The following is a 15633-nucleotide window of genomic DNA, read 5'->3' on the forward strand; positions in this document are numbered from 1 at the left end:
GCTCTCTTCTTTTTTTTTTTTTTTTGCTTTTGCATTTTGTATTTTTATAAGTGTGGGCAATCTCGATCATGCGGTCTATCACTTGGCATTCATGTTTCTCAGGCACGGTACCGAACACTCGATAAGAGACGCAATCTTAGACGTGTTCTTATCAAAGACATTTTCATGTAAAAGACATTGGAACACTTTCCCTTTTGTACACTTTTATTTTTTTATTTATTTTTGCTTATTATTTTTTGCTATTTTATCTTTTGAAGTCACTCAAGATTTTTATGAAATTGAAAATTGCATAAGTTGCACACCATCCCATCTCAAGGTTAGGTAGATGTAGGTTGAAGAAAGAAAGGTTTATCGTTAGACGAGGCTCAAAGTGGTTTATGAAGAAAGGATTGTAAATTAGAAAGGTGAAAGGCAATATGATGTGGCTACAAGGGGTGCCTTAAATCATTGGTATGCCTTGTGCTTAGTTTGACACGGAATTTTTTTTTTATTATTTTTTTTTCTTTTTTTTTGTGATGAAATGATCATATGCAAGAAAATAAATGCTCATTTTATAAAAAAAGGGGAAAAGAGAGAATCTACAAAATTAATCTAAGGGGAAATAAAGGTGTCTATGCTAGACTTATAAAGAAAAATAAAAAAGAGGTCATGAAATCTCGTCGTTGAAGCTCGCCTCTTGTCTTGTGTTGTTTGCTTTATCATCACTCGCTCTTCTTGTTAACTGGAGGCATGGGAAGCTTGTTATTATCAATCAAATGTTGGATAGCCTCCTTTAGCTTCCAACAGCTCTTAGTAGCATGACCCCTACCTTGATGGTACTTGCAGCGCACATTTGGATTCCAGCTAGGCAATCTCTTCTCAAGCGAGGGATCTTGAAGATGTCCAATAAGAGTAATGAGTCCCTTGGCATGGAGTCGATCAAAAGCATCATCGTAGCTAATTCCAACAGGGGTAAAATCCTTTTTTGTTGCTTTCTAATTCCTCAATTATCCATGGCTAAGATCTCATTAAGGTAGAAAGTAGCAACATTGTTACAGTAGGTGTTTTCAGAAGAAGAAGGATAGTCTTTCTTCTTCCCTTTACAGCCACTGTTACTATAGTTACTAATCTTGGCCTTCTTGTCGCGCGGAGGAACATGAAGGAGATTTGAATCAATGAAGTCTCGAACACGATCCTTGAGGGCGAGACACTTTTCGGTAGTGTAACCGCGACCTCTATGGTATCGACAATAGGAATTTGGATCTCAATTGGGAAAACGTTTTTCAGGTGGAGAGTCTTGACTGGGACCAATGGAGTGAATATGACCTTGATTGTGAAGACAGTCAAAAGCTTCATTGTAAGTCATTCCTATTGGTGTGTATTCTTTAACGGTCTGTTTTGCCCGTGGTTTAGGAGCATTGAGTTCTTCATTAAACCCTTGGCGAGAATTTTGTTCGATGATCATCACCCGATTTTCTAATCCTTCTACTACGTTCAAGAGCATGGCAACGACATCTTGCAGTTTTCAAACGTCCTCTTTTAGACTTGATGAGTCTTCCCTGGTATTATCTAAAAAAAGACTTTCATCCTCTCCAATCATGGCCACTTCATCGAGAGAGGTTATATAAGTTGTCTCGATCATGGGCTCTCCTACAGGTGTGATAAGAAGTGATGGATCGAAGGATGCTTGATCTTCTTCGATGGCTAGAATTTCGGAAGTTTCATTGTTATCGATCAGATCTTGAATAGCTTCTTTGAGTTTCCAGCACTCTTCAGTGTCATGACCCTTTCCTTGGTGATATTTACAGTGCTTATTAGGGTCCCACTTGGGTGGCCTGGCTTCTGGAACTGGATCTTTGATAGGCCCTATGGGCATGACTACTCCTTTCTGATGTAGCTTCTCGAAAGTTGTTTCATAACTCATACCAAGTGGAGTGAACACTCTTTTTGACCTTTGGATTCGTGATTTAGGGGCGTTCGTGGCATGTACCTCATTAATGGGAGAGGAAGAAGAAGGATGGTCGTTCTTCTTTCCTCTTGCATTATTGTCTTTCAAAAGGTCATCTTCAATATCAATGCCTATGTTATACACAGCCTTGAAAGTATTCAAGTTGTGTTGGTACTTTAAGTGCTTTGAATACTTCCCTTGGAGATTCTTGATAAACATCCTCACAGATTCTTTTTTGATAGGAGCCTTGACCATATTAGCGGAAGTTTCCCTCCATTTGTTGCAGAAAGAAGTGAACCCTTCGTTTTCTTTTTTTTTAACATCTCAAGTTGTCTATGGTCTGTTTCGTCTTGGATGTTGCACTTATATCTATCTATGTAAGCGTTTTCTATGGACTCCCAGGTGGAGGTTTTTTCTTGCTCAAGCTTTCTTGCATGAGGTTTATTTGTTGTTGCTTCACAGGGTCATCAATTTTGAGGGCTAAAGCCTTTAACACCTTAGTCACATCAGTCAATTGATTCCTAAGTTCATTGACCTCTTCTTGACTTGCCATTATCTTTTTAGCCTTCCTCTTTTGACGAATTGGTTTATCAAAAAGTGAGACTTGAATAAAGAGGTTGTCCTTGATTAATCGCCCTTCTCTCCTCGACCAAGTACTGTGGAAAAGGAATTTGGGGATATCAATTGTTAATTATTTGACTCAAACTTTATTCAACATGCAATGGATGGAGGAAGTGAAGAAAGATTGGAATAGAATGTGAAGAAAAATGATGTAGATGGCGGGATATGAAGAATTAGGAATAGAATGTACCCCCAACTCAAATGACGGAAAGACCGACTCATGCATGAACCTAAGACATGGTCTTGGTAATATGTACTCAAAGTGTGTGCTAAGACTAGTAAGTGTAGGTGACATGTTAAGACTCGTGTCATGACCATGTGGCTAGACTATGTGACTAGATTCAATTAATGGTCTTGGCAAGGCATTATTGACAGTAATTTTTAACCGAATTAATTAGTAAACTGGTTAATTAGACACAAAGTGATGACTCAATCAATAATCCAAACTGTCCTCAAAATGACAAGACTGGCGCCTCTCTTTGCAGTGTAGCGCCAGACGACAGATCTGTTGCCAGGCGCCACACTCCACAGAGTGGCGCTACAGTTTAGATTTTGGCTTCAATGTTGGAGCTTCAATCTGAGACTGTTTTCGGTGTTATTAATCAACAGGGGTATGCCTAAAGTCATACTTGGTCAATTCTGATTAAAATATTAGTCTTTATTTACTCAAATTAATTAATTAATTAATTAGGCAAAGTTCTTTTAGTCATTAATTTATTTAATCTCAACACAAGTCAAACAAACGGTTAAGAAAACATAGTATATGCACAACAAATAATGCACAATTAGTCAAGTAGGCACGATATGATGCAATGAGTTTGCAACCTAACCATGGCTCTAGTTCTCTAAAGTTCGGGATATGGTTTAGTCAATAAAGGGTCCATGGTTAATTGTCCGGATGCACTGCGCGGAAGCCTAACCGTGAAGGGTTGGCGCGAGTGGATGGGACACTGCGAGTTTTAGAAAAAACTCGCTTCGATGGTTTGGTGAATTCAACAATCTCGGATGTACCTTTTGTTGCTCAGAGCAATCAATCAGGTAGATGGAGCATGAATTCCCAGAGGGTTATGTCCATATGTAGAACACATATGGGTTTCAGAAAAGTAAGAAAAACTCAATCAGGAAGTAGGATCGAGCAAACAATGCGAAAAACTGGTTGAAATTAGAACGCATATTTCTGGCTCGGTATTGGAAGAATTTGGCGCCAGCAAACAGAGATTGGCGTCAAGTTTTAGCTGTAGCGCCTGGCGACAGAACTATCGTCTAGCGCTACAGTTAAAAGTCTAGTGCTAATACTCAGGTCGCTGACGCTAATTCCTACATGCGTCAGCAGCTTTCTGTGCTCGATAAAATTTTCCAGTTTCGTGCAGCATTATTTCGGTCCTAGTTGTGAAAGATATTTCTCAAATTTCCTAGGTGTAAAATCCTATGTTTTAACTCAATACGGATGGTCTTTCCAATGAGATCTTTTTTTTTTATGCATATGACAATAATGTTAATCAAAATTACGCACATGAAATACTTAGAACGTTTCGAGTCTCATCCACTCATTCTAAATCATTGCCAAAACAAATTAAGGAATTAAAATAGAAATCCTCCCCAGTGGAGTCGCCAAAAACTGTAGGGAATATTTCAAGCATTAACCCCTAACTTGAACCCCACTGTGATCATACACTAAAGTACGGTGGCGTCCAAAGGGAAAGAAGATAGAGAAAAAGAGTTGCCAACAACTTGAACCCCACTGTGATCATACACTTAAGTACGGTGGCGTTCACGAGGTGAAGGTTACACCCCTTAACGATCCATGAGATCGTCAACTCCAATAAGGTCTTGAACCAAATAATGTTCGGGGATGAAGGTACAAATCCAACCTAAAAGAGATTGAACCTGCCATAATAATAGGCCTCTACTATATTCTTATCGTATTCATGTGCGCTTTCTGACTAACATGCAATCAATAGGTTTACCCTAAACTTGTTTATCTATGTTGGTTGAATATTAATGCACAAATAATCTATTATTGGCGATCACTTGAATTATAATCATATTAACCCTAAATAAGATTATTAATTATCTTATTAAAAATGATTACAAGTACCAATTCCCTTTAAACATGTATAAAAGGCGTGATCAAGCAATAACAATAAATTTCAAGCAACATAATAATAATAAATTATAACAATTATAAAAATAATAATGTTAAAGCATAATAATAGCAAGATCCTAGGCATGATACTAACAAGATTAATAACAAACCCTAGCATGTCACTAAACAATAAAAATCAAAGTTTTAACCCTAACATGATACTAACAATCATAAATATTAGGAAAAACATAAAAGGCATCATACTTTTAATCATACTTAATATTAAAGTTACCCTAGACATGATACTAGGAATTTATTGTTGTCACCCTAAACATCAAATTAAGGAAAACATCCTAACATGATACTAGGAATCAAAATAACAATCTAAGCATGATTTCTATATCATAATATCAATTAAACCATTAAAGTACTTACTTGGATGTCTCGTACCTCTTTTTAATAACAAAATACACACATCAGTAACTTCAAGGAAAATAAAAATTAAAACAATTAAATTAAATAATAGAAAGAGAGATTTGGAACCAAACCCTCAGAAATTAAACCTTTCACGTCTAGGGCGAAGGCAACTTCGAATATGGCTAGGTGTATTTAAGTCTTGCGAATGCGGAATTTTGTATTTGAGAAAAGGCTAGTTTAGAAAAGAGAGATAGAGTAATCAAGAGAATCTTGATGAGAGTTGGTGAATATTGGTGAAAAAAACTGATGATCGAAAACGAGGTTTTTACGACGTTATATATAGAGAAAATCAGCCAAAAAGATAAAACATCAAAAACAGAGTTCTCACGCAAAAAGCCAAGTTATCGCCAAACGCTGACCTTGGCGCTAGACGCTAAGGCTAGCACCAGGCGCCAAGCATAGCGTCAGGCGTTACAGCTGGCGTTTGACGCTGACTCAGAAATTCACGCGTTTTCTTAAAATCAGATAGGAATTGCCGTACAGGAGGATAAAATCGTACTTTCCTCAAAAACGTTCTTTGATTTTAATTAAAACTCTAAAAAGTCAACAAAAGTCAATTTATCAATGCTAATTAAATTAGAAATGATAAATCTATATTAGGCCCTCCTCTAGATCATTGGGCCGCATATAAGGTTCAAACCGGGCCCAGTTTCGTAATTTGGCCATAACTTCCTCAATATTCATCGGAATTAGGCTTATAATATATCGTTGGAAAGCTCTTTTCAAGCCCTATCCAACTACACTACTATTGGACCCATATCATGGACCAACCAAAATGTATTGGCTGTTTTCTTAAAATAGGTTTTCACAAACAGAGAGAAGAGAAAAGAAATTAAAACTATCCGCAACACTAAACTTTCCACACTTTCACTTCATTCGATTATGATTCGACGTGAAAGGTACTCAACACTGGGTTTGGTTTTGGGGAGACACAAATGGGTGTCTACAGAAGCCCCCACTTTGACTGAGTTTGGAGAAACGCAAGTTTCAAAAACGAAAGTCAAAGTATCGATAGGGACGGAGAATGATTCAGAACGTTCGGCGATCCTAAATCACTCTTGCAACGCCGATACTATCAAATTAGCGTTAGTTAAACGGATAAAAGAGTTAAGAAACGCGTATCTTGCACCGTCGAGCACACGTCTCTCAAGTAACTGATTTGTTGCTGCTTTTTCTGTTTTGATGACCTCCTACAAGTCAGAGAATGCCATCCTGCTTGAAGACTGCTACGCTTGAAACTGCCTCCAATTTCCGCCTTAATAATCTTCCGCAAGCCAGGGAACACTATCGAAGATTGCTTTTCTTGAAACGATCCTCTTGCGCTTTATGACCATCCTCCACATCTTAGGGAACACGATCGAAGACAACTTCGCTTGAAATTACCTTCAGTTGTTTGTGAAAACTCTCCACAATCTAGGGAACGCCATCTTGATGTTTCGATGTTCACTCGTCTCTGAACAAAGAGCTTCTTTTTTTTGGATATGTTCACGCGCCTCTGAACAAAGAGATTCTTTTTTTAATATGTCCACGCGTCTCTGAACAAAGAGCTTGAAAGGATTGTCCACGCGTCTCTGAACAAAAGATCTTGAAAGGATTGTCCAAGCGTCTCTGAACAAAAGAGCTTGAAAGGATTGTCCACGCATCTCTGAACAAAAGATCTTGAAAGGATTGTTCACCCGTCTCTGGAGCAAAAGAGCTTGATGATATGTCCACGCATCTTTGAACAAAGAGCTTTTGATACTTGAATGTTTGTTGCGATAACATTCTGAAGAAAACTTCTGAAGACCAACGCTTGTCGATCTTTAAAGCTCGCTTGAACTTTGTTTCCGCTATGCCATTACGTCGGCGGTTTGCTGCTTGTGAACCAATACGTCGGTGTCTCCGTGATGAGCCAATGCTTAGGCACTTTAAGCTAAGTGAGACGATCTTTCGTCAACTCGATCACTTATTGCGATTGTAATCAAACCGACTACTTAATCATGTCAAATTGCTTATAGGGGCTAACTAGCGTACCAAGGAACCCTCAGAAATTAAACCTTTCACGTCTAGGGGGAAGGCAACTTCGAATATGGCTAGGTGTATCTAAGTCTTGCGAATGCGGAATTTTGTATTTTAGAAAAGGCTAGTTTAGAAAAGAGAGAGAGAGTAAACAAGAGAATCTTGATGAGAGTTGGTGAATATTAGTGAAAAAACTGATGTTCGAAAACGGGGTTTTTACGACGTTATTGATAGAGTAAATCAGCCAAAAAGATAAAACATCAAAAACAGAGTTCTGACGTAAAAAGCCAAATTAATGCCAAATGCTGACCTTGGCGCAAGACGCTAAGGCTAGCTCAGGCGCCAAGCGTAGCGTCATGAGCTACAGCTGGCGTTTGGCGCTGACTCAAAAATTCACGCGTTTTCTTAAAATCAGATAGAAATTGCCGTTCAGGAGGATAAAATCGTACTTTCCTCAAAAACGTTCTTTGATTATAATTAAAACTCTGAAAAGTCAACAAAAGTCAATTTATCAATGCTAATTGAATTAGGAATGATTAATCTATATTAGGCCCTCCTCTAGATCATTGGGCCGCATATAAGGCTCAAACCGGGCCAAGTTCAATAATTCGGCCATAACTTCCTCAATATTCATCGGAATTGGGCTTATAATATATCGTTGGAAAGCTCTTTTCAAGCCCTATCCAACTTCACTACTATTGGACCCATATCATGGACCAACCAAACTGGATTGGCTGTTTTCTTAAAATAGGTTTTCAAAAAACAGAGAGAAGAGAAAAGAAATTAAAACTATCAGTAACACTAAAATTTACACACTTTCACTTCATTTGATTATGATTCGACGTGAAAGGTACTCATCACTGGGTTTGGTTTTGGGGAGACACAAATGGGTGTCTACAGCACCACAGCCGTTTTTTGTCGAGCTCCCGTCTACATAAAATTTCCAAACCTAATTAAGGTTATCCGGAGGAATCGGCCGTGTCATTTCAACAGTAAAATCGGCAAACGCCTAACCTTTCACTGCCTTTCTTGGTTCATAAGTTATTTTAAGACTTTTCATTTCAATAGCCCATTTCAACATTCTGTCGGATGACAACAAGGTAGACATTGGCCGCTTGAGGGGATGATCGGTGTAGATCACCACCGGATGTGCCAAGAAATATGGTTTTAGTTTCTTGAATGCCATATACAGAGCAAGGCAAAAATTTTCAACCATTGGGTACCGGAGTTCAGCATTTCTGGGTACATGGCTAATCAAATAGACCAGGAGCTGGGTGTCGTCTCTCTCAGCAAGGAGAATAGCATTGAGGGCATGGTCTAAGACGGCTAGGTACATGTACAACGTCTCTTTGGGCAAAAGGCTAACAAGCCTTGGAAAAGAGTGAAAGTGTTCTTTCAATTTTTGGAAGGCCGCCTCAGCATCATCCCCCCATTCAAACCTAGTCTTCTTCCTGATTTCTTGGAAAAAGTAAAGGCATTTGTCACCTGACCGGCTGAAACCTCCCCAATTCCGCCAGGGAACCGGTTAGTCTTTGTACTTCCTTGACAGTGCGGGGTGACTTCATGTCAATCACCGCCTATATCTTCTCGAGGTTAGCCTCTATCCCCTTTTGATCAATCAAGAATCCGAGAAACTTCCCAAACTCAACACCAAAGACGCATTTCTTTGGGTTTAACATGAAATTATGCCGCCTGAGTGTGGTGAAGGTTTCTCGGAGATCAACAAGTTGATCCGTCTGCTGCTTGGATTTGACTATCATGTCATCATGTACGCCTCTACATTCCTCCCAAATTGATTAATGAAGACTGTATTAATCATCCGTTAGAAAGTAGCAGGCGCATTCGACAAGCCAAACGGCATCACATTATAGAAGAATAACACCTGATCAGTGACGAAGGCCGTCTTTTCTTGATCTTTTTTCCACAAGGGTATCTGATGGAAACCGAAATAGGCATCCATAAAGCTCATCAAGGCATGAGCGGCTGTAGAATCGACCAGAATGTCAATCTTTGGGAGCGGATAACTGTCCTTTGGACATGATTTGTTGAGGTTCGTGTAATCAACATACATACTCCAGGTACCATTCGGCTTCTTTACAAATGCAACATTTGCAACCAAGTCGGGGAAGTTACATGGCCGAATGAACCCAGCATCCAACAGCTTTTTTACATCGGCAGCTGCCGCCTGACTTCTTTCCTCGCCGTGATTTCTTTTCTTTTGCCGAATGGGCTTCTTTTTTGGATCCACGGCGAGTTTGTGGACAGCGAGATCCGAGCTGACACCTGGCATCTCTTCTACTTTAAAGGCAAAAATTTCTTTGAATTCTTTCAGCATAAGGTACAAATAAGCACCCTACTTAGCATAAGCAGCCATCCCCACCTTAACAGTACGCTCTGGACGGCTGTCATCCGGAGGTTTATCAATATGCTCACCAGGCGGCTAGGGACGGAGCTCATTTGACCGTTTACCGGTCAGTGATTGCTATTTTTTCTCTTTCTTCACCTCCACCAGCTGATCAGCCTTTCTTTTCTTCCCGGCTGCTGGTGGGGGTGGTGTGACGTCCTTGACATTGTCAAAGTCTATTGGTTCTTGTCCTTGACCCTCCAAGGCCACAGTGGACTTGACGGCTGAGAGATAACACTCCCGGGCCGTCTTCTGATTTCCATTCATTCTAAATAATTGCCAAAATAAATTTCAGGAATTAAAATAGAATTCCTCCCTAGTTGAGTCGCCAATAACTGTAGGGAATATTTCAAGCATTAACCAAAACTTGAACCCCACTGAGATCATACACTTAAGCATGGTGACGTCCAACGGGAAAGAAGTTAGAGCAAAAGAGTCGCCAACAAGTTTTAGGAACTTCTAAACTGTTCACATGGTGAAGGTTACACCCCTTAACGATCCAAGAGATCGTTAATTCCAATAGGTCTTGAACCAAGACTGGATGTTCGGGGATGATGGTACAAATCCAATCTAAAAGAGAAAGAACCTGCCCTAATAATAGGCCTCTACTTTATTCTTCTCGTATTCATGTGCGCTTTCTGAGTAACATGCAATCAATAGGTTTACCCTTAACCTGTTTATCTATGTTGGTTAAATATTAATGCACAAATAAAACTATTATCTGTGATCAGTTGAATTATAATCAAATTAACCCTAAACAAGATTATTAATTATCTTATTAAGCGCGATTACAAGTACAAATTCCCTTGAAACATGCATAAATGGCGTGATCAAGCAATAACAATAAATATAATCAAGCAAAATAATACTAATATTAAAAATATTAATAATCATAATTAAAATAATCATGTTCATGTGAAAAATAAAGCATAATATTAATAGCAAGATCGTAGGCATGATGCTAACAAGATTAATAACAAACCCTAGCATGTCACTATACAATAAAGATCAAAGCTTTATCCCTAACATGATATTAGGAAAGAAAATAGGAAGCATCATAGAAATCATAATTGATATAAGAAGCTTATTCATTACCCTAAACATGATACTTAGAAAAGCATCCTAACATGATACTAGGAATCAAAATAACAACATAAGCATGATTTCTATATCATAAAATCAATTAAACAATTAAACCACTTACTTGGATGCCTCGTACCTCTTTCTAATAACAAAATACATGCATTAGTAACTTCAAGAAAAAAAAACAAACCAATAGATCAAATAATTGAAATAGAGATTTGGGACTAAACCCTAAGAAATATCAAACCTTTCACGTCTAGGGCAAAGGCAACTTCAAACTTGTCTAGGTGTGTTTAGTGCTAATGTATGAGGAATTTTGTTTGTAAAAGGCTAGGCTAGAAAGAGGGAGAGAGAAAGAATAAGCTTAGAGAGAGAAGAAGAAGTAGAAAATTCTGGTTAAGAATTCATGATTGAAAATGGAGGTCTAGGGACTCTATTTATAATAAAATAGTCCAGAATCGATAAAACGAATCAGAGTTTTAAATGGAATAAAATACGCTTATGTCGCCAGGCAACAAACCTGTCGTCCGGATTTGCAAGACATTTTTTGCGGATTTTTTTTTATCATATCTTTTAATCCAAAAGTCCAAATAAGTCATATAATATGTCGTTGGGAGTCTCTTGAAGTCTAATATCCAACTCAATAAAAAATCACATCAAAAACTTTTGTAGATAAAAATATATGGCCGAAATAATGGAAGGGTGTTATTTTTTGATAGAGTTTCGTATCTCATTCATATCTTTTTCGTTGTAGCTCGGAATTAATATTATAATATATCATTGGAAAGATAATTTCAAGATCTATCCAACCATATAAGAATTGTATAAAGATTATGAGGCAAGAAATTAATATTTGAATATATTTCATTTCGTAATAAACAAGGATTCTCAAAAGGAGTAGTTTTATTCAATTTCAAACTCTTTGAAACATAATTATCAATCCTAACTCCATTAGGATTTAAGAGAACCTTCTAGAGTATTCCAGAAGACTATAATCAATCCTAATAGCTTTAGGAATGATAATTAATAATAGGCCCTCCTCTAGGTCATTTGGTCGTATGTAAGAACCAAACCGGGCCCATATTAGGCCATAACTTCCTCATTATTCATCGGGATTGGGCTTATAATAGATCGTTGGAAAGTTTTTTTCAATCCCCATCAAACTACAATATTATTGGACCCATATTATGGACCAAATTAAACTGGAATGCACATTTTTCATAAATAGGGTAAGAAAAGAAATATTTTCAAAAACAAAAAGAAGAAATATTTTAATAAAAACATCCTCACAACTAGACTTTTCACACTCTCACCTCGTTCGATAATCAAATGACATGAAAGGTATTCATAACTGGGTTTGGTTTTGGGGAAACACATTTGGATGTCTACACCCAGCCTCTTCTTTGACTGCCTGAAGGTATTTGAACATTGCCGAATGGGTAGCTTCATACAAACCCTTATACTGGCTTACGACCAATTGTGAATCAGAGAAAGCGTCAATTTTTGTTGCCCCTGCTGCCTTACACATGCGGATTCCGGCTAGTAGGGCTTCATATTCCGCCTCGTTATTTGAAGCCTGAAACTTAAACCGTAGTGCATATTCAAATTTTCCCCCCTCAGGAGACTCATAAATAATTCCTGCACCACAGCCGTTTTTTGTCGAGCTCCCGTCTACATAAAATTTCCAAACCTAATTAAGGTTATCCGGAGGAACCGGCCGTGGCATTTCAACAATGAAATCGGCAAACGCCTGACCTTTCACTGCCTTTCTTGGTTCATAAGTTATTTTAAGACTTTGCATTTCAATAGCCCATTTCAACATTCTGCCGGATTACTCCAAGGTAGACATTGGCCGCTTGAGGGGATGATCGGTGTAGATCACCACCGGATGTGCCAAGAAATATGGTTTTAGTTTCTTGAATGCCATATACAAAGAAAGGCCAAATTTTTTAACCATTAGGTACTGAAGTTCAGCATTTCTGAGTACATGGCTAATGAAATAGACCAGGAGCTGGATGTCGTCTCTCTCAGCAAGGAGAATAGCATTGAGGGCATGGTCTAGAAAGGCTAGGTACATGTACAACGTCTCTTTGGGCAAAAGGCTAACAAGCCTTGGCAAAGAGTGTTAGTGTTCTTTCAATTTTTTGGAAGGTCGCCTGAGCATCATCCCCCCATTCAAACCTAGTCTTCTTCTTGATTGCTTCGAAAAAGTAAAGGCATTTTTCACCTGACCGGCTGAAACCTCCCCAATGCCGCCAGGCAACCGGTTAGTCTTTGTACTTCCTTGACAGTGCGGGGTGACTTCATGTCAATCACCGCCTATATCTTCTCGGGGTTAGCCTCTATCCCCCTTTGATCAATCAGGAATCCGAGAAACTTCCCAAAATCAACACCAAAGACGCATTTCTTTGGGTTTAACATGACATTATGTCGCCTGAGTGTGGTGAAGGTATCTCGGAGATCTACAAGGTGATCCGTCTGCTGCTTGGATTTGACTATCATGTCATCAATGTACCCCTCTACATTCCTCCCAATTTGATTAATGAAGACTGTATTAATCATCCATTAGAAAGTAGCATGCGCATTCTTCAAGCAAAACGGCATCACATTATAGAAGAATAACCCCTGATCAGTGACGAAGGCCATCTTTTCTTGATCTTTTTTCCACAAGGGTATCTGATGGAAACCAAAATAGGCATCCATAAAGCTCGTCAAGGCATGACCGGCTGTAGAATCGACCAGACTGTCGATCTTTGGGAGCGGATAACTGTCCTTTGGACATGATTTGTTGAGGTTCGTGTAATCCACATACATACGACAGGTACCATTCGGCTTCTTTACAAAAACAACATTCGCAACCCAATCATGGAAGTTACATGGCCGAATGAACCCAGCATCCAGCAACTTTTTTACTTCGGCAGCTACCGCCTGACTTCTTTCCTCGCCGTGATTTCTTTTCTTTTGCCGAATGGGCTTCTTTTTTGGATCCACGGCGAGTTTGTGGACAGTGAGATCCGGGATGACGTTTGGCATCTCTTCTACTTCAAAGGCAAAAATGTCTTTGAATTCTTTCAGCATAAGGTGCAAATAAGCACCCAACTTAGCATAAGCAGCCATCCCCACCTTAACAATACGCTCTGGACGGCTGTCATCCGGAGGTATATCAATATGCTCACCAGCCGGCTGGGGACAGAGCTCATTTGACCGTTCACCGGTCAGTGATTGCTATTTTTTCTCTTTCTTCACCTCCACCGGCTGATCAGCCTTTCTTTTCTTACCGCTTGGTGGGGGTGGTGTGAAGTCCTTGACATTGTTAAAGTCTATTGTTTCTGTCCTTGACCCTCTAAGTCCACAGTGGACTTGACGGTTGAGAGATAACACTCCCGGGCCGTCTTCTGATTTCCATTCAAGGAACCAACCGAACCGTCATCCTTCTCATACTTAATAGCATGAGGGAAGGAATGATTACCGCCTTGGCCTCATAGAGAGTTGGACAGCCTACAATAATGTTATAGCCAGTTAGCTCCTCAACTACCAAGAACTCACCAGGTGTCGCCTTTCTCATTTTTCTCCCAGTAGGATGGGTAAATGAATCCTACCGACTGGGCACACCATCCCCACTCCAAAGCCAACCAGGGGTGGTTTACCGGGTGCATGCTACTGGGCTTGTACTTCAGCTTCTGCAAGCACCACTAACTGATGATGTCCGACGAACTGTCGGTGTCAATAAGGATTCGCCCAACCAACTGATTGACGACCTTACATTCAATGGCAACCGGGTCATCATGCAGGCGACGGACATTGCCACTGTCCTTCTCAGTGATCAGAACGTCTGGGAAGGTGGAGCTAGCTGACGCCTGGTCATCATCAATATCCATCTTTCAAAGATGGCTCTTGGTGCCCCGGATGGTTGGGCCACCGCATGAGAACCCGCCTTCTATAGTGTAGACCGGCTCCTTATCAATTTCCGAGCTATTAGCAGGCTGGGGAGTCATAGACGATTACCTCGGGTTCTTCTTATTAGTCCCTATGGACTTAGAAATGTAGGACTTTTACATCCCCTTGTTAGCCAGACGGTCCAACGCCCGTTGAAAGCTAAAGCAGCCGTTGGTGTCATGGCCAACTTCCTCATGGTATTGGCAGAATTAATTTTTTTTCCTTGATTGAATGGAACTTTTCATTAGATTTGGCTTCTCAAGAGACGTCGGTCTTTGATCTCCATGAGGATGGAGTTGCAGTCCTTGTTAAACTCATACTTGGGAACATACGGTTTAAACTCTTTCTTTTTCTTCTAGGACGGCTGGTAAGAATTGCCCACCACCCAGGCTTCTTTTCTCTTCTCGCTCTCTTCTTTTTTCTTTGCCGACTAAGAAGTTCGGCTATCTTTCTATTTGTCAGACTTCTTGAAGTCTGACTGGCTGCCAGGCGAGCTGAGGTCAGTTGTATGAATGTAGATTTCCGCCTCCCATAGGGCCGCCTGCAGGGTGAATGCCCCTTTTCTAACAAGGTCGAACTTAATAGTTGACCCGTCTTTCAGACCTTTAAAGAAGTCTATGAAAGCTACCTCATCAGATAATCTTAGAATCTGAATTCTTGTCAGATTGAACCGCCTGACGTAGGAGCGTAACCCTTCTCTCTCTCCCTGCTTAATAGTGCTCAAGTCAAGACTTGTTTTCTTCACAAGGATGTTCATTGAGAAGTTGGAAGCAAACAAGAAGGCAAGCTTCTTGAAGATATCAATGGAACCGGCTGGCAAGTTGCCAAACCATTTTTGGGCGATGCCCTTTAATGTAGCCGGGAAGCATCGACACCAAGTGGAATCGTCTAACCCCTGTAAATACATGAATTTTGTGTATGCCATGAGGTGGTCTTCTTGGTTGGATGTACCATCATAATTACCTACTAACACGTTTTTTACCTTGGCAGGTTGTGTCGCCTCGGTTATTTCCCTAGTGAACGCAGAAGGTTGTTCACCAAGGCGAAGCAGACGAAGCTGCCAGTCTAGTGGCTGGACATTGTTGTATGTCGCCTGACCTC

The sequence above is a fragment of the Chenopodium quinoa genome, unplaced genomic scaffold (assembly GCF_001683475.1).
Source record: "Chenopodium quinoa cultivar QQ74 unplaced genomic scaffold, ASM168347v1, whole genome shotgun sequence".
NCBI classification, from domain to species: domain Eukaryota; kingdom Viridiplantae; phylum Streptophyta; class Magnoliopsida; order Caryophyllales; family Amaranthaceae; genus Chenopodium; species Chenopodium quinoa.